Genomic DNA, 20,137 nt, shown 5'->3' with positions numbered 1-20,137 from the left:
ACTTTTGTTAAAACTATATATATGTGTGTGTGTGTGTGTGTGTGTGTGTCTATATATAATGTATATGTATATAATAAGTAATAAAATGATAAAGGTTTTTAACAATATAAACTATAATAAAGCCTTTAATTTAAAAAAAATATTTAAAACAAATATTATTATGTAAATTATCTAATTATAATTTCGCTTTAAATATTTTAATTATAAATATATTTTATATAAATATTTATATTATATTATTTATATTTACAATCTTAATTAAAGGTAACCTTTGTAAATAATAACAAATTAAATAATTTATTATTTCACAAACACTCGATCATCATTAAATCCCGAATCCTTATATGATCCATCTTCAATTCGTGTTTTCACCATTCTTAACTAGGGTTGTTTATTGGTAATTCTCGAAGTGCGTAACATCATATCTTATTCTTATCAATTCCTTCCTCATTTGCTTATTCATTCCTGTATTTTTACTCATTTTCAGTTGTTTTGGGGAATATGCGTATCTTACAGTATTTACATATTATTTAGTATTCTCAATAGCAAACTGTTAATCCTTATGTGCATATCAATTATTTGCCTAACTTGCTATATGTCTAATTGCTTATTTGAACGCATTCGTAGAGGTCCATCGTAATCACACTAATATTATGATCATACGGCCTTCGTTGTAGCCAAAGCCCACTTCGCAAGGCAATGGTTTTACCCACACTCATTATTTGCTCATTGGCTCAATTGTTTATCTTACAAAGGACGGTTTCGCTCTTTTATATTATATTATATTTAAGTGACTGATATTTTACTCACTCAACCTTGTTTTGACAAATCTACTTTATTTTATACGCATATTCAGAACTGATTGCAAGTGGTGAAAAATTTAGGGATGATTTATGCTAGAATAAACTTATCAAGAGTTAATTAAACTTTGAATTTGAATTTATATTGTTGTTTTCACTTCAAGATTATGTACTTTGTTTATTTTAATTATTTGGATTTTTAATTTAAATAAATAGATATTGTCACTTTTAAATATTGCATGATAGTACTTTGAGAGCCGTGAACAATTAGTTCGCGCCCTGGCATTTCCGCCTTAGGTTGGGGTGTGACAAGTCCAATGGTTGATGGTCATAGTGGAGTTTGGATAGTGAAGGTGTGTGATGGAAACAAGATGGAGATTGGGGTTGAGTATTTGAAAATGGTTTTATTTACTTTATCTTCCAAACGCAATCTTAAACAAAACATAATATTCAAATAATTCATTAAAGACAGAATATCAAAACTAGTTCTTTATGTTTTTACTTTTTTTAATGGTTGTCCTTAGCAAACTAAATGTCAAAAATTGTACTTTATGTTTCAAGCCCTATCACGTTATGTCCTTTAACACTAACCTAATTAATTTTTCTCATTAAATATGATCATGTGCAAAGTATATGAGGGTAGTTTTGTAATTTTACGAATATTTAATAATTAATTTAATAAAGATAAACACCGAAAAGTTTTAAAAAGTCTCTCTCTCTCTTTTTGATATGCTAAAAGTAGTCTAATATTTATTAATTAAAAATAAGCTAATCTAGACACTAAGTAATAATTCTAGACTCCTTAAAACTCTAGTAAAATTACTAACCGACAGTTGAACCGGTCGATTCTAGTACAGCTAAGTAAGTCCGAATATCGAACCCACAAGACTCTTTAAATTACGTAAATTAACTAGACTAAACTTAACTACAGACACGACTATTTATTTATTATTGGGTTTTTTTACTAAAAACTAATATTAAACTAATTACTACGACTTAAACCTGAACTTAATTCATATGATCACGAACAACCACCTACGTTAGAATCCCTAATGCATCAATTATCAAATGGTTGGAAAATGCTAAGTTATGGAACCAGGATATTAAACTCTTCACTTAAATGGAAACCTAACATGACCTTTGACCCTTCTCAAGAAGACACCTATGGAATCCTAATAAGCTATTAAAATTACCGGTTTAATTAGACTTGCTTACGGTCGCTAATTTATTTTATGACAAGTACCATTATAAGAAATCCTACCTTACAACGCGGAAATCAAAGGTAGTTTAATGAACTCACTCGACTAGATAGGCAAAGCTGATAAATCAAACCTAGACGGACTCCTTACAGAGAACTAAATCTAGCAACTTAACCAACCAAGACCTATCACATAATCTATCACCTTACAACTATTTAGATTAGCATAATACTTTGGTCTACTTGATTAATTATTATTGTTCCTATGGTTTTTATTGACAATCAACCACAAACTAGTAAAAAACACACGGTAGATGACCTAAAAAAACCTATTATATGAAACAATAACCAAGGAAACTGTGAAACAATAGAACTCATCAAGCAATCCTACGCACACATATGCATTGAATGAATAACATTAAACTTCTTACTCAATCATAAATCCATAAACGAAAACAAAATCCAAACCAAAATCCAAAATCAACAAAAGTTCATCAGAAGACTAGGCGGTGTAAGGGTTTAGCCAACAACCATACTCAAGAACAAAAGAAAATAAATTGGTTCAAATAATGAATTCATAAATATAATAATAAATTCAAACCAATAATAATGATGTTTGGTTGAGCAAGTGTTGAACCCAGGCGTTCTCTACTCGAACCAACGCCCTATTCTCTTTCTTGCAACACTAGGCTCTCCAAAATTGTTTGCAATTGTCCACTAGCCTTATGGTTGCAATTTGCTGTCCAAAAAGAACCTTAATTTACCAATAGGGCCCCGCATCAAATACATGACCTAGTTCCTATTTTTATACCCACCACGTTTGTGTCGGTTTTCTTTTTTCTTTAATTCCCTTCTCAAAGCCCATTAACCTTTTATAAAGCTTCTTTGTGTTTCTTCGGCCCACTTCTGTTTAAAACCTACCACATACAAATGTGAATGTTTTTGTTTAACTTATTACACGGCCTAGGAAACATAATGATTTTAGTTAAGAATTTGCGGCCAACATGATTCCACCAAAGTTAACGTCATCTTTTCAACAAATAAATGTTTTTACATATTATATAAATAATGTTTACAACTTTATTTTCTTATATATATAATTAATATTAAAGAACCCACATATATAAAATTGGTTAAACTATTACTCGTAGGTTTTAGGTTTCAAAATTAGTAAAAATATTCCATTTTAGCTCGTTTAATCATGAAACCATTAAATTCCAAATATGAGCCTACTATAAGTAATATTAAATAAAAACTAACCCAAAGCTATTAAAACTGTAGGAAATATTTATAATATTTATATATAATTTAGGCGACATCTCTCTCTCTCTCCTACAATCTATCCACCACCATCCAACCTCCCGTGACCACCACCACTCCGTAACCATCACCACCGGCAACTTGTTTTTGGTTTGTATGAAAACACATATGCTCCGTGTTTGAACCTAGCTGTTTGATTTGCAGACTACTAACATTATATTATGCAAACACAATCTTCAATCTTCAAACACCAAAAACTAAATCGATTTCAAACACCAAAAACCGAATCGATTTCGTATACCAACACCATTCATGTGATTGGATCTAATCAGTGCCATTTTCCCTAATCTGTACACCAAAAAAAACACCGAAATGTCTATTATTAAAGATCGAGTACTCAAAATGACACTGTCAAGCCTAATCAGTTCGAAATCACCTGGATAACCAATCAAATGTCGTATCTAGACCGGAACACCACAACCATCTGAATGTCGGATCTGCTTCAAAATCTAGGGTTCATTACCAGATCTGGTAAGTGTATGGGGATTTGCTCGTAGGCCGGAACTGGTTTAATTGGCGGTGATCGACGGGTGGTGTTTTTTATATGGGAAATCGGCGGTGCTGTTTATGTTGTAGAAGAGGGCAACGACCAACGATGTGGTGGCGACTAGAGTTGACTAATGGAGATGGAGGTGGTTAGGTCAGGTAACGATGATGGCGGCTAGAGTTTACATATGAGAGTTGAGGAAATGAGGTTTTGAGGAAGAAGATGAGTTTTTTTTTTTGTTTTTTTATTAACTAAATGGGTAAAATTACAAAAACACCCTCATGAGTTTTGCACATGATTAGATTTAACGAGAAAAAATAACTGGATTTGTGACAAAGGACATAACCTGATAGGGTTTTGAAACAAAAAGTACGATTTTTGGCATTTAGTTTGCTAAAGGACAACCATTGAAAGAACGTAAAAACATAAATGACTAGTTTTGCTATAGGACAATGTTTTAGATATTGGATATTTTGGATATTTTCGATATTCAAAATATCCAACAATATTAATATCCGATATTTAGCTAAATGGATAGTGATTGTTCATCGGGTCCACGCGATCTAGTTTTGGGTTAATCGTGTCGGGTTAGTCGGATTTTCCTTAAAATATATCTAACCCGCAACCCGTTTCTCCCAGAGGACTGATCGACCCGGGTTTTCACGAGCGTTGGCGGGTTCTGAAGTGCCTGTCAAGGGCTCTAGCGCATACCCCGGGGTGATCATCACCACCTGCACCTCAAATCTCGGCACAGTGGAACGTGTAACCCGCCTGCTATTCCATTCAACTACATTTGTTCCTGTAATCCATGGCCTAACAGAACGTAGCAGCGAGGGACAACCCGCCCATACAGCCAGCGGGGAGGATGGCACTACTGGCAAAGACCGTCTGGCGAAAACGCCACAGACGCAAAGCGTGGTAGGCCTGCGCCGGGGGAGCATAGGGAGGAAAGGGAGCCCAGACGGTGGAATAGCTAGGGGAGGCCGTGCCATTTGACGGAAATGGAAGGCTTTGGACTATGAACCTATTAAAGAAGACCCTATGGAGTAAAGGGAAGTGCATGAATTCTTGGAAAAAGAGGGAGCGAGCCTATATAAAAATGGAATCAAGCAAATTCAATGAATAGATAGAGTCAACGGTACGACAGACAGCGCTGCCTACACGCGAATTTGCTTCCGAAGTCGAACAGTCTCAATTTCACTACAGGATTTTAGAATGAATGCTGGGCTGGGCCACCTCGAATGGCGTGAGCCGTATGCGGGGAGACTCGCACGTACGGTTTTTAAGGGGATCTGGTCGAAAGACCGGCCGATGCCCACCAGACTAGAGAGACCGAGAAATTAATAGAGTACGAAACTTATCTTCAAGCTTTACCTTATTCTGATCGTTCAGAGGGCGATCGTGGGGTCACTGAATGAAGTCCTCCGTTTCTTTCGGAGGTACTGTACTGACCCGTAGGGAGGCAGAGATGACTAAGTGACATATGGAATATGGCGACGACAACAACATGTCGTAGAAGGAGATAACAAGTGGAGCCAACGACCCACTAAGACTAACGTATCTACAACTACATCCCCGAGCGGCAGTCAAACGGGGGCGTGAATGCGAGATGCCAGCGGAATGATCGGCCGGACAGAGGCTAGGGCTCCTTCCTTCCCACCACGTCATTCCTTGTGTGTCGGAGATATAAAGCGAGTGCACCGGAAAAGAACGGGAACCGGGTCGATCTATTCTATGTCGAAGCATCCGAAGCATAACTGCACACTCACACGATCTTTGCCGACAGATAGGAGCATTCGGTGGAACCGGTGAACTACACTTGCTTCTGGATAGATGAGTGGAACAGAGGGCTCGTTGTATCTGCTGCCCACCCCTCCTCCTCTGCTTTGAGAACCGTGTGAACGGAGAGTGGGCAGAAGGGAAGGAGGTCCTCATATGGAGTCGCACACTTACTTGAGCAACGTGGGAGACTGGGGAATGGGTCGAGTAAAGTCCCCTGGGGCCGGAAAAATCACAGAGACGTACTGATACGATAGGGCTTTGATTGGTATTTTTTTAGTGATTGTAAAGGAGGGCGCTTGGCTATGTTATAGAAAGGGAAGGCAGAGGCTTCGAATGGCGAAGAGAGGCGGCTCGGCAGGGAATGAAAGGGAAATCGTCAAAGATGACTTCTTTGTTATCGAAACGAAGGACTAAATAGCACTAGTGATTCTTTGAGCCGGTCTGGATTTCCAACGCCTCTCCTATTCGGGGCGGGTGGCCTTGCCCCACAAGCACCCAACCTTCTTTTTTCTCTTCCTTCGGGTTGCCTCCATGAACGCGCCACCTAGGAGCCCTACTCATATTCCAAAAGCGCTACTTCAATTCAAGCGCAAGCCCCCTTCTATTGCATAACCTAAAAAAGCTATAAACAAAGTACAAAAGTGGTTGCGGGAACGATACGCTTTGGTTATTAGCGAACGCTTTCAAAGGCGACCGATTTTCAATACTAGTTGTTACCTTACGCTGCCATTTTTTTAATATTCTTGAATAGCATGGCTAGGGCTAAGATAACTCAAATAGGAGAGCCGTGTTATGGGTGACCTTATTGCACGGTTCAGAGAGCACTTGTGTATGTGATGCAAGTGAACATGTACAAAAAAGCTGTCGTAAAGTTTCGTTGTTCGTTCCGTCGTCGACCCTATCTATGTTTCTACGATGGCCCAAGAACACGTTCATTCTTCAGCCGTAGAGAGACTTTTGAATTGCGAGGTACCATTACGAGCTCAATATATACGAGTTTTATTCCGTGAAATAACTCGAATTTCAAATCATTCACTTGCTTTAACTACTCATGTTATGGATGTGGGAGCATCAACTCCGTTCCTGTGGGCTTTTGAGGAGCGGGAAAAATTGTTGGAATTCTATGAAAGAGTCTCGGGAGCCAGGATGCATGCCAGTTTCATACGACCAGGTGGAGTGGCACAAGATCTGCCTCTTGGCTTATGTCGAGATATTGATTCCTCCACACAACAACTTGCTTCTCGTATCGACGAATTAGAAGAGATGTCAACTGGCAACCGTACCTGGAAACAATGATTAGTGGATATTGGTACTGTCACTGCACAGCAAGCAAAGGATTGGGGATTCAGTGGTGTAATGTTAAGAGGTCGTGCGACATGAAGACATTGATTGCAATATGGGGGAAGTTCCCATCAGGCAACAACGGTTCTGCCTAATCCTACTTAAGCAAGCATATTATGTCAGTGAAGACTTGGTGTGAAGCCTTGGAGCTTACGTTAGAAGAGCAAAAGGCCGGGGGCTAGGGTGAGCTGAGGGGGGACAGCGTAAGTGAGCGAATGTGTGTAAGCCCAGTCTAACATAACTATTCTAGGTGGGGTGGGCCGCCCACCTTCGAATGGTGTTGGTCCTACGGACTGTGAACGGATTCTCCTCTGGCCTCTAGGCACGTCGGAACCGCATGAGTTCACCGGGGTGGAGCACGGTCCTTCAAAATTGGCATAGGTTAAGTGCTATTAATGGAACATGGTAAGCCTATCTTTCTCCATATGGAAGTGCTGCGGGCAAATAGAGATGTGGGTAAAGGAAGCCTAAAAAAGCGAAGGCCGAGCTATAGGCCACGTGACCTGCACCGAGTTGGTGGCTGACTGGGCTTTTTATATGATCAAAGCAGAGAAGTCGGTCGAATCGGTCGGGCTCCTACCCCGGAACGTCGAATGAAATAGGTGGCCGGGTTCTTTTTCTACGACCCTTTTGATATGGTAGGCCCGGCCCCAGGACCCCTATCATCCCTTATGTTTAGGAGCGGGATCCACCCAAGAACGACCTTTCTGTGGTACGGAAGGCACGGACTCCACGAACGTCCCTAGCCCCCTTTACTAATAAGGAAAAGAAAGCCTCAACCAGAACCACATTCTTTTTGCGTGCGAATGTAGCTAAGTGTCTGAATCTACTGGTCATAGTTTCCTGCTGTTGCGACCGGTGCTCGTTTGCGCGCGCGTGAACCAACCCAACAAACAAGGAAAGGATGCCTCTCGGGGCATCTGAGAATGATTCGAGCCGTATGAAGGGAAACTCTCATGTACAGTTTCTTTTTTTTTTGGGGGGGGGGGGAAGGAGCCCGACAGGGTCTCCCCACTGACTTGGCCCGCGCCTAAGTGAAAGTGAAGTGGTGGGCCTACCCATCCCAACCAGGGGTATGCTGGGATTCGCGAAGAGCAGCACCTTACGATGTTCATGACCAATCAGATCCTGACGTACCAGAGGAGATCGCTATGATCATTACTGTATTCGTATCGAAGAGATGCGACAAAGTGTTCGGATCATTGTGCAATGTCCTAATCAATTGCCTAGTGGAATGATCAAAGCCGATGATCGTAAGCTATGTCCTCCATCACGATCTCGAATGAAACTATCCGTGGAATCGTGCGCCGTGTGAAACATAGGTCATCGCCGTTCTTTACCGAGACTTAGGTTAAGCTCCGTCTCGGAACCTTGTGGGGTTAGGAGTAAAGCATCCCGAGGTTGGCGCATCTCGTTGAGCGTGGAGAAGCTTGGGAACCCCAATTTCTTTCTTCGGAGCCGTTTCTTTTCCGGTCCCCCCGCCCCGGCATAGCGCTTCGCTTCCGATTCTTTGGAAGAATCAAGTTCTCCCTTCTTCATTGATCTGGGGGGAAAAGGAACCGTCTACCAGTTGGGAAGCTAGACATCAAGTAAGTGGCTTGATGAGGATAACTAAGTTGACACGCCGGAGTTGGCTGCTGGCAAAACAGGGTGGTGCCTTACCGCACCGCAGGCGGACGCGCGGTAGCGTTCGTGGTGGTGCTTCAGGGTTCCAATGTACTGCGTCCAAGATTAGAACGAGCTTGCCAGCGGTCACTGCCATCCCATTCTTGAGTGAGCTGGAGCGCAACCATCTTATCCACTGAACTAGCTAGAAGCTATCGCTTCGGGTCGAAGCACTAAAAGAAAAGGACCGGGAAAGGCGGCGGGATAGGAACCACGGGACCCCTACTAGTCAAGGGAAAACGGAAGTGCGCTACTGCGCACTAGCTGAAAAAGCCCTTTCCCTTTTAATAAAAAGAAGGTAAGCTTCATAGCTCCAATCTAGTAAAGGGGCTTTGATGGATGCCATTTGTATAGGTTGGGTTGCTGGATACGGGATCCTCGTAGTAGGCTGGACCAACATCCAACCGAGAGAGGGCAGTATTTAGAAGCAACAGGTTGGGAAACCAAGGGAACGCTTGCCTTTTTTTATCTTCTTCCCGCCCTAGTAGTAGTAGTAGCACAAAAAGAGGGATTAGCATTTTGGACCATAAACCACTAACGACTTCCTCGTTGGGGCTCTGTGCACTGGGAAAAGACTCTAGCGACGGGAAACCGACCACTGGTTACAAAGCTCCAATAAGGTATCGAGAGGGCTATCACAGTCAGGTGCGAAGTAATTAAACCCTATTTGTAAAGTAGCTCTATTCCCATTTAGGGAGTGAAGGCTAAAAATGGCTTGATGAACCGTTCCGTTCGCCAAGCACCGGCCCTAATCACTTGCTTATCGTAGAGGCTGTAAGTACACAGTGCCCTACAACTATGAATAGTATAGTGGGGTTGAAAGACAAGAGTGCCCGCCCCTTCTTTCTCAAGTAGGCTACTTTTTCCGAAACGCAGTCCGAGATAACCGTAACCGTGTATATATATAAATCTATCTTCGATGCGGTCTGTCCGCTTCAAGCGCTCTTTCACCTCCCAAAGAGAAAAGTTGACTTATGAGCGCAGACGAGGAAGCGGGAGCAAGAAAACTAAGAAGATCTTTCTTGTCCTTCTACTTAAGGGGCAAAGAGAAGCCCTTTTGCTACTGAGAAAGCGAACGGTCAGCGCGAAGGTTCAATACTTAGCCGAACGTTAGCGAAGCTAGATTCTCATAGCGAGGCGCTTCGAGTTAACAAAGCGCTGTAGTAGGGCCGAAGCCTTACTAAGAAGGGCTATAATGCTGGGCCAAGGATGCTACGCCTTATCTATAGAAGCAGTCAACTGACTTCTGAACAAATTCGCTCCTTGGTTTGGTAATGGCTTAATCTATAGATAGAAAGCCCTATGATGGGAAACTAGCACGTTAGGTTTGGAGATAGATAGGACCGGTTATATAAAAGGGGGAGCAGATGCAAGCATTTTCTTTCAATAGCTGGCCAAATGACTACAGGATCATCGGTCTACTCTACCTCAATTCACCATTTCGAACCTTATACAGAAGGTTTTTCCGTACCGGCTCCTTCTACCTATACCGCAGTTGAAGCACCTAAAGTAGAATTTGGTGTCTTTCTGGTTAGTAATGGAAGCAATCGTCCCTACCATCGTAAAATAAGAGCACCTGGCTCTACGCATTCACAAGGACTCGATTTTATGTCCAAACGTCACATGCTAGCAGATGTGGTCACCATCATAAGTACTCAAGATATTGTGTCTGGAGAGGTGGATAGATAGGACTAAGGGAATAATCTTGTTTGGTTCGGTAATGGAATCAATAGCTTGCCCGAACATGACCCTATCTTTATTGCGAGCCAAAAATCTTGATCAATTTCCCTTCCATAGGGATCGTTGTGGCATGAACTCATTCTGCCTTTCCTCACCCTGCCCTACCTTGTAACGGAGACTAATGGGTTGAAGGCGGTGAGGCATGGTCAGAGTGTAGGTTCGAATCCTGCCACCTTTCTTGTGGATCATCCTGAAACCACAGGATGATGGGAATAACAAAGCATCAATTTTGAAATGAGCACGTCAATATATGAATTGTTTCATTATTCGTTATTTCTGGGTCTTTTCGTTGCATTCACTTACAACAAGAAAGAACCACCGGTGTTTGGCGCAGCACCTGCATTTTGGTGCATTCTTCTTTCTTTCCTTGGTCTTCCGTTCCGTCATATTCCTAATAAGTTATCGAATGACAACGAATTAACCGCAAATGCACCTTTCTTTTATCAAATCTCAGGGACATGGTCTAATCATGAGGGTAGTATTTTATCATGGTGTCGGATCCTAAGTTTTTATGGATTTCTTCTTTGTTACCGGGGTCGATCCCAAAGCCATAATGTCTCAAAACGAGGAGGCCATAGAGAAAGTATTTTTTATTCCTTTGTCTCGAACTTCGTGAAGAACTCCATTCTATCTCTCCCTAGTTACGAACAAAAAACTGGGGCTACGACCCAGTTGTACACTCCCTCCGTTCTACGAACCCTTGTTGATTCCGAACTTCGTTCGCGAAGGCACCGGACTTTTGACGGGCCAACCCTTTTTTATGCGCCGTTTCCGAAATAAGCTTTGCTCCTCTGGGTGCTAGGCGCTTCTGTGGTTCGCGAGAAGGAAAGAGGACCCATCCTTTGTTTCATCTGGCTCGAGATGATAAAGAGAGAGCTTCGTCTATCGATGAACAGCGGATTGACGGAGCTCTTGGCATTGCTTTGTTTTTCTCTCCTTTCCTATCGGCGAGTTCCGACCCTTTTGTTCGAAATTTCTTCGTTCGTACCGAACCGCTTGCAGAATCAAATCATGTTCCACAAGATCCTATATAAGCTATACATCCTCCTTGCATTTATGCCGGAGACGTCACCAGTGCTATGGGCTTTGGCTTATGTAGATCAAAAATGATGAATGTGATTGTGGCACTTCACTCGCCGCCAATGCGGAAGGATGACGCCGAAAAGAATGGAAGGCTCTTTCGCTCTGCTGGATGCGTCGGATCCCGTATAAGAAGCAAGATCTTAACCCTAAATTTCAAACATGTGGGAGCAAAAGGTTATCCGGCGCTATTGTTACGTAGCAAGAGAAGCCTGCTTATGTTGCTTCGGCGGCGTTTCGCCTTCTCTTCGCTCTGGACAGGAGCGCTAGTGGACACGGGGAGGGAGCAGGCGAAGCGTGTCGTTCGTAATGGAAAGAAAGAGACCACTACTTCGCTTTTTTGTTAGATCATCGGCGCGAACACAGTGGTCTCTGACCAGGACCAGGAACCAATTCGAATTTTGATCTTGACATGTCGGTGGTTTTTAATCATAGGCATTTTTCCAGGAAGTTGATGGGCTCATCATGAATTAGGTCGGGGTGGCAGGCGGTTTCGGGATCCCGTGGAAAATGCTTCTTTTATGCCTCGGGTATTAGCTGCAGCTCGTATTCATTCAGTAATTCTACCCCTTTTCATTCTTGGACCTCGTTTCTGAATATTGTGACTCTTCCATGCTGTGTCTCAGGAACCTCTTCAATATGGTCCGGATTGCTAGCTTCTGTGCATAATTTTGCTACAGATAATACACGAGGAATCTTTTTATGATGGTTCTTCCTTCTAATGACCGGCATATCTATGATTATTTTCTCCCAGATGAAGCAGCAGGCATCCGTCCGTAGAACCCATAAAAAAGAGATGGTTGTGGCGCGAAGTACTCTTGTGCACCTACGTCACTCGGCTCGCGCGTAACCCCGCCCCGTTATGTTATAGTAGAATTGAGCTTCTTGCTGGGCTGGTTATTCAGAGCCAGCAATTAGCTGTCGGATTTCGTCCCGCAACTAGAATAAGATCGCTTCAGGGGTCACTGTGATGTGGCTGAATGTAGAGCAGCCCGCCTTTGATCAGTAGATTATTTAGAACTTCGGAAGATGGTCAAGGTAGATAGCTTCCAAGCCACTGCACTAGATGCACATGTAGTCATAGTAGTCGGCCCACAATGCCTCTGTTCTATACTAAAATACTATTTCGGATGAATGGGGAATTAAGTCGCTCTTTGATCTGCAGAATAAGGCCTACGAGCTCTCTCTTTTCTTTTATGCAGAGATCTCTCCACACCGAGGAGCCAAATCACAATGGATCGAACAACTGGAAATGATAATAGAAAGAATAGGTAATTATAAGGAGTTCCAATCAGCGGATAAAGAAAGTAAACCACCTTACTTCTTTCGTCTATGAGGAAGAAATAAGATTGAAGAACCTGCGGTTATGCGCAAAACTTCAATTCTTGTTAGCCGCTCTGGTAAAGACAAGATATACTTTAACCAGATGTGCTCGGAATCATTTTTTCGATTCGGGGGGAAGTTCTCGTTCCTTCACCTCTACAATTCGGTAAAGCGGCTTCGCCTCCTCGCTTTTGTTCAATTATAAATAAATAATTGAAGCTATAAGGTAATGAGAAAATGACTTGTAACTGTGAAGCTATAAGGTATCATACCCTGAAGATTACAAAATAACAAAAAAGCAAGAGTGACCAAGATGCAAGGGAAAAACTTTTGTTTAACATTTCCGGAAAGACCCCCTATTTGTTCGTTTACCAGGTTTAGCACGAAATCATAAATAAGCTCTACCAAGGATTGCCAAGCATTTGGTACTAAGTTTCCTCCTCCTTTTTTAGTAACAAAATGAATCAGAAGTAGGACCAAACTGAGAGTTAGCAGCATAAACAAAGATGAATTTGTGAATGAGAAATACAAGTTTCCTATCTTCATAGGAATCAATGGGAGAATGGAAAATTGCTCAAGTGGGCTGTTGCGTAATCGTAAGAAACACTTTTCATTTCATACCTGTAGTTCCGCTTCTTGCTCTGAAAATCAGGAAAGACTTGTCGGAAATAGTTGGCTTGGACCGACCAAGAAAGACAGGGGACTCTTTGGACATTGCTTGGGTCGAGTGAAGTAAAGACTGGCTACCTATAAACGAAACAAGAAACAGGAAGACTTCCCTCTAAACATCACTAATAAAGAATTTTTAGACTTTGAAGATCAAAGCGAAAAAGTCGAGACCTAACAAAAGAAGTAAACCTAAAGTGTTGCGAAAGACTGGGATGGGAAACAAAACGGAATTTACCGGATTTTTAGCACGTACAACCATCAAACCAGAGACCTAACAGATCTTCTATTATTTCATACTTTCTTTTTAGTACTTATTTAAATTACAAGCCAGCCAAATTTGCAGGTCATCGGTACCCCCAAGCTCTTATTAGACTAAAAAACATCTCTCAGTAAAAGCCAATCCCTCTTGGAATTCAAAATGATAAAGAGCACAGAGATTAGTATCTTTGATATGCTTAGGAAAATGAATAGGCGTACTCCAAATAACCAAACCAGAAAGAACAAGATGTCTTTTGAAAATTCTTCTATGTAAGAGAAATTCAAATGTTAGAACTCTAGTACGTATCCAAAAGAAAAAAGACTACCCTCATGATTAGGTTATTGAATAGGTGAATGATAGTATGATATAGATTGAATTGTCTACATCACGATGTACTACTAGAACTAGGAACTGAGTTAGATAACTCGAAAGACCAACCCAATCGAGACGAAAAAAAGAAAGAATAGCAACTACATCAACAACCTTGATTCCTGACGTGAACGGCCGCTCAAGAGACTGAAAATTTTTCATTCATTTTCTTGATTTATCAATTTTTTAAGTCGAAGAGTGACTACTGATTTCTGCTCGTAGTTCCTCTCTTGTTAGTTCGTGATACAGTACTCGCGCAACGGCTCTTACAGCAGCTCGTAGCTATTATATGCATTGCATGGGGCTTCGGTACATCGGGGCTATGGTCTAAAAAAACCAAATTCAATTCTTCCGAACCCATCCACGATTAGCTAAAAAACCCTTTTTCTTTGTTTATGTTAATTTATGTGCTTCGGTGTTTTTCCACTTGGCTGTACAATATGAGTCTCAGGCTGACAATGAAAAACTCCACCAAAATAGGTAGATTTGGGATTTGATAGATAACGTTAAAACTTTGTTTGGAAGTAAGAAATGGTTTACGTTTTTCCTAGCCATTCCTGTTGGCGCTTTGAACTGAAGAATGAAAGAATGCCCTCATCTTCGGCTGACTCTCGTTTAAAGGAATTTTAACCCTACCCACTTCTTTAGGCTCCCCACCTTAAAAGGGCTGGGCTCTACTTGGCAAATGAAATTCTTAAAAGCCTGTTGCAACCACCTTTCGAGGGCACACACCGCTTTCTTCTTCAATCTCTCATCTGGATAGAGGCCTATTCCTCGCCACAAATGGACAACTCTCTTCTTTTTACGGGGCTTAGAGAGTTAGCTAAATGCACAGGTAGGCCCTTTTGACCCTTTAGGAGGAAAGCGAGTTAGCTGGTACCGGCGGATCCAGAAAGAAGAGAGGAGGGTTCACCACCAGTCAAGAAAGGAAAAAGTTGGTTCAGCATGGGAAGCGCAACCTCTCGCCTAGATCGAGATCCGTGGATAGAAGATATCAATGCGACGTCTTTGTTATCATATCAAAGCTGCTTTCCACTCTTTTCCCGGGTGGAGCTTCTTTAAACACAGCAGGCCCCGTGAGTAGTCGAACAAATGAGAGGTTGTCGACGAAGGGGTCAAAGGTTGCGCTTGCGACAATCCGAAGGTTGCGCAAGACCACCTTGCCAGCGTGTTAGCTTGCTTGTACTATCGCTCGCCTGCCTGACCTGCTGCTTTCTGGCTAGCTTCTTTATTGCAAGCGCTACCGTAACCTAGCTAGCGATACATCTATATGGCAAGCCCACGTCGCCTTCATCTCCCATTGTAGTCGCCTTCTTCATAAGGCAAGCGCTACCCGTCGCTTGCACTACATTGTTTGACGATGACCTTACCTGACCGCTTCCGCTCTGACTGAGCTGACCGTCGCACCTGACTTCTATATCCCATTATCCAAATATCTCCTTCCTTATCGTTGTAGGTCTAAGCAGAAGGTTGCTAAGTCAGATGTCTAGCGAACACATTCGTAATGAGTATGGGTCAATTAGGTGTACTAGGAATGAAGCGAGGTACTGATTTTAGCGTCGACAAGTGGATATTTATTCTCAATGATATGGGAGACAGTCGAAGCATCAGTCTCAGCATCAACAGAAGAAAAGGACTAACTGACCGCCGCCGTTCAAGAGAGATCCCGGAGGCTCGAACTTTTTGCTAGCTTTGAAACATGGGCCGAAGGAAAGAGGAAGACCAAACAAAGTCACGGTCAAAGCAAAGAAAAAGATGCCAAAAAAGATTCACTTTAGCTTCTAGCTCGCTTAGTGTAGGTTGCTTGCGACGGTAGCATTAGCTAGGCAATCAAGGCAGGTCGAACATAGTCAGTCCTAGGGTGAAGATCCTCGGATGGAAAAATGGATCGAGCTTGCTAATCACTTGATGACCCGGTGGAGAGTGGGAATAGAGAGTCGCTCCCATAAACGAATGAAAGGGATTCCCGGTCCTGATCGAACCAAAGATTCCGACAACCGGAGGAATCGGTAGAAAGAGATGGGTCGAATACTGGAATCAGCCTAAAAGTCCTGACTTTTTCGAGGCAGGGCTTCGATCCGTATCTAGCCAACTCCTCGAACTGTTGGGTGCGACATATTCATGGACTGGCAAAGCGAACTCTCAATTTGATCAGGAGAGCCTAGAGAGCTCTCTATCTTTCCCCAAATTCCGACTAGCGCGGTTCTTTTTCTCGACCAATTTTCATTTTTTCTTTCTTTTTTAGCCGACTTGAAAGGTGCTCTCAGTGTACCGCCATACGCACCCAGACATTAGACCAAGAAGGAACCGGGGATCAAAGTTCCATTGATTCATCTATCTCAAACAGGGAAAAAACAGAATTAAGAAGAGGTCGGCTGAGCTCTAACTGGTTAAACCCACTTTGGTGGCCTCTTGCCCATAGCTGACTTCTTTGCTAGATGATATCGAATAGTACAACTAGAGTTCAATCCCTCCGAAAGTCATAGTACGACTACAGGGAAAGAGATCTGAAAGCAGCCTTTTACCCCGTTATTCGATGGTGAACGCAGCCTAGCTATCCCCCTTCAATAGGCTAAGGCTATCCCTTTGCTGTAAAGCTAAGATAGAACTCAGCTAGGACCGAAGAGAGCATTGCCAGTTTCATTCCATTTCTCAATTGAGAAGTCAACCAACAGGTCAATCCTTCCCTTATATCATATCCCTTTACACAGTCTTTGTTTAAATAGTGCGAGACTTTCAACTAATGAAATCTAAACCAGCTAGTTCAGTCAGATACCGGCTAAGCAACCTCTAAAGCAGCTATCGGAGCAGTAGCAGCTTGGAATTCGCATACCAAAGACGAAGGAATTCCCCACTTTCTAATGCAATACGGAAAAGCTTAGGGAGTCAGCTAGTCCAACATCAGTCATTCTAATGGAATATCTGGAATATCGAACTAGGAAATGAAAGACTTTCTTTCTTTATATACCAGTTAGTTACATATCGGAAATATCGAACAGTAAATGCTATACCGGAAATGCGATATCTAAAGTCAATCTCAGTGAATTCCATACCAAGCATCCCAACCAAAACTTAACAGTATATCAGATCTATCCTATAAAGGTAGTCCAACACAAGTAATCGATACTACGCCTTCGCCCTTTGAGAAGTTACTTTGTGAAATAGGATTGCTCCCAAAGATGTGATCTTAGAGCTCGCTTACACTAAGTATACCATCAGTGGGAACTTTGCTTTCTGGTTGGGAAGCGTCTCTGTCCTTTTCACTTCTTATTACTCTTTTCGTTCACCTTTTCTAACATTTCTATGACCAACTAATTCATTTGGGCGAGACATCTTACGATGTCATGATGCGCCCATTCCTATGGCCATTCCATTAATACTTCTGGCTCTCGGGAGTCTCTTTGTAGGATACTTGGCCAAAGTGTGACCTGTTAGCCCATAAGTAAGTATTGTGACGAAGCGGCTGTTGTTCACCCGACACGATTGTACGAGGTCACAATTCACCCAACACGATCATCCGGGGTGAACAAGAATTGGGGATTGGATGCAGGCAAAATTCCCGCCAATGGCTGAGATGTTCAGTCGACTCCCTCCCCCTTTGTGGGGTCCGGACCCCTACGAGTGAGCAAAAAAGGGAGGAGGAAAGAGGCCCTGGTGAACCGTCATAATTAGTGAACAAGTGTAAGCTTCGCTGCCCGAAAGTATGGAGTACTGACCACACCGAGGGATAGGCCCTGAAGCGAAGGACGGGAACGAGTGGAATCAATGTGTTCCAATTTCTGGCCTTGCACCGACCATCCAATGGACCATGGACTAAACGGCCACTGCCTGAAAGGACTATGTCCATGGGACCCCCCCCCCCCCCACAAAGGTACATCTTGCGCCTATGGGCCGCTATAACTATCCAAGAATACACTCGAAACTGGAAGGATAAAAACCCACCCGGTGGACTACCGAGCTACAAGTCCTACGAGACATAAGCAGGATTCTCTAAAAAGCCAAGGTCGTGGGTGGCCAAGAGGGCCTACTTGGAGACTTGGGAACTCAGCAGGAAATGTGAAGGTTGGTTAAAGCCGGCCAGCCGATAGGCGAAAGAGAATAAACTAGTTCTGATCTGAGTAGGCTCATAACATAATAGGGAATACCCTAACCCTGGGAACCGGGGCCTGGCTATCCTTCGTTTGCGGTCGACGTTCCGGCAAAATGTGTCAGTCGACAGCTGAATGTTTCGATCTGGTTCGATTCATGGTCTCATCTTATAATACCTAAGGAGCTAATGAAACTATTTTAGTAAAATGAAACTGTCTCAATTCCCCGGCAACCGCACCAAAAAATCGACTTCCTTTTTGATTTCCTTCTTGATCAATGACAACTGAAGCATTGTAATCATATCCTAAAAGGCCCTATTCTATAAAGCACAAGTATTTACTAGGACTGCTACGTGGGGTAAGCTAGCGAGGTTCTTTCTTTCACGGTGCCTATCTCGATTCTTAAACAACCTCTACCGTCCGGTTGAGTCAGCTTCGCTCCTTTATTCGTACATCTCTTTCTCAAATGGAATTTTCCAATAGTCAAGGTAGGGCGAAGAATAACATTAGTGGGTATAAGGAGAAGCAGTAGGAGAAGGAGTGTAATCAATATTGAATGAAGTTTATGTAGACTGAAAGCTTAGTAAACTAGCCCAATAGGCTATTCATGTAACTAGTTAAAGAAGAGAAGAGCTAGCACGAATCGTCTTTGCAACGTAAACGAATGCCTTTGCTTTGGCTTTGAAAGTCTTTCGGTTCCTGATTCAACTCCTTCATGCCATTGATTGATGCAAGTCTTTTTCCTTGTGTAAGAGATATTCCATCAAGTTTATAGAGACTGAAAGCTGCCTAAACTGGATCAATATTCAGCCAATCCCTTGCAGCTTTATCTCACTTCTACTTCTCGTGGGGCATTGCGATAGGAAGGAATGCCCAGTATAATACTTGAGCCGAGTGATCACAGGTCCGGGGACAAGGTACTCAGTTGTGGGAGGGCACTGCCTCACATTTGTCTTTGTTACTCAGAAGTTGGTCACTACTTCATGTCCTTCACAGTTTAAATTGTGACAAGATGTGACCCAATCAAACACTTAATGTCTCGAGCAATACTATACTCATAGGTAGAGCTGCTCAGCGGTTCCTCACTCTAGCAGGTTATGACATGAAATATGTAACTCCCAACGCAATGAAAAGTAAAGCCTTAGTTGATTTGATTGCCCAGCCTCTTCCACTAGAAATAGCTTTTCTCTTAAGGCTTCTTGCCAGTAGTGAGAAAAACCTTGCTTATCTATCTTTAGTAAGAGGATAGAATCAAAGACAGTATCGATGCGATTTCCAGCTTTTCTTTAGCGGGAAAATATCTTTGGGAGCTGTAGTAGCAGTTAACTGTAAGCGATAGGGGAGGTGAGGCTAGAGAAAAGGAGCAAACCCTACGTCTAATCACCGATACTTGGGCCTGCTTGGGGACTGATTGGTTCCCCGGTCCCAGCAAGGCTATATGTCGACTTGGCTCTGGTTGTAGGCCTTTCGCTTTGGGCTATCTTCTTTCTCCTCGTTCTTGGGACTTGCTTTAAGACTGTGTTATTAATCCTCTATTCCCTATGTTTGGAACCCACCTTGTTTGAATCCTCATCCATTCTCCTTGTGTTGAGGTCGTCTTTCGAGCGCTTCCGGTTCGCGATTCCCTTGTTAATGAATCTTTCCTGCCCTTGTTATCAATCAAACCTTTTCACCTTCTAAACTGATTTACCTTCCCAGTCCACTTCCTCTCCTAATATGATATCAGAATCGAAGATTGCTGCTAGTCTGATTTCATTTCTATCGACCTCTTTTTTTTTTCTCTAATACAACTGACCAAAGGTAAGCTGCCCAAACTGATCGGCAAGAGAGCGCCACCCATCCCCCTCACCACGCTGCTTCCACCCGCAGACACATACTTTGGGGTCAAAGACTCCATAGTGTCTTTAACCTACTGGATTTAAGGGAGAAACCTCCATAGTGAAGCGCGCCTTTGAGGCTAAAAAGACCCTTGCCTATACATGTAAGCTTAGCGGGTAAAAGAGACCCGCTAGACAG

The 20,137-nt window shown here is 42.6% G+C and overlaps 2 pseudogenes; both read right to left on the bottom strand.

Annotated features, from left to right (window-relative positions):
- Positions 1 to 5,180: 5,180 nt before the first annotated feature.
- On the bottom strand, positions 5,181 to 6,148 carry LOC143552174 (uncharacterized; annotated as a pseudogene).
- Positions 6,149 to 10,994: 4,846 nt separating this feature from the next.
- On the bottom strand, positions 10,995 to 11,387 carry LOC143552173 (uncharacterized; annotated as a pseudogene).
- Between the last annotated feature and the right edge of the window lie 8,750 nt (positions 11,388 to 20,137).

This window comes from Bidens hawaiensis, unplaced genomic scaffold (genome assembly GCF_021521415.1).
Source record: "Bidens hawaiensis isolate Kalapana, Puna unplaced genomic scaffold, B.hawaiensis_p1.1 tig00016786_1, whole genome shotgun sequence".
Classification (NCBI taxonomy): Eukaryota; Viridiplantae; Streptophyta; class Magnoliopsida; order Asterales; family Asteraceae; genus Bidens; species Bidens hawaiensis.
The sequence above is the reverse complement of the archived record's forward strand: the minus strand, read 5'-3'. Positions and strand labels throughout refer to the sequence as shown.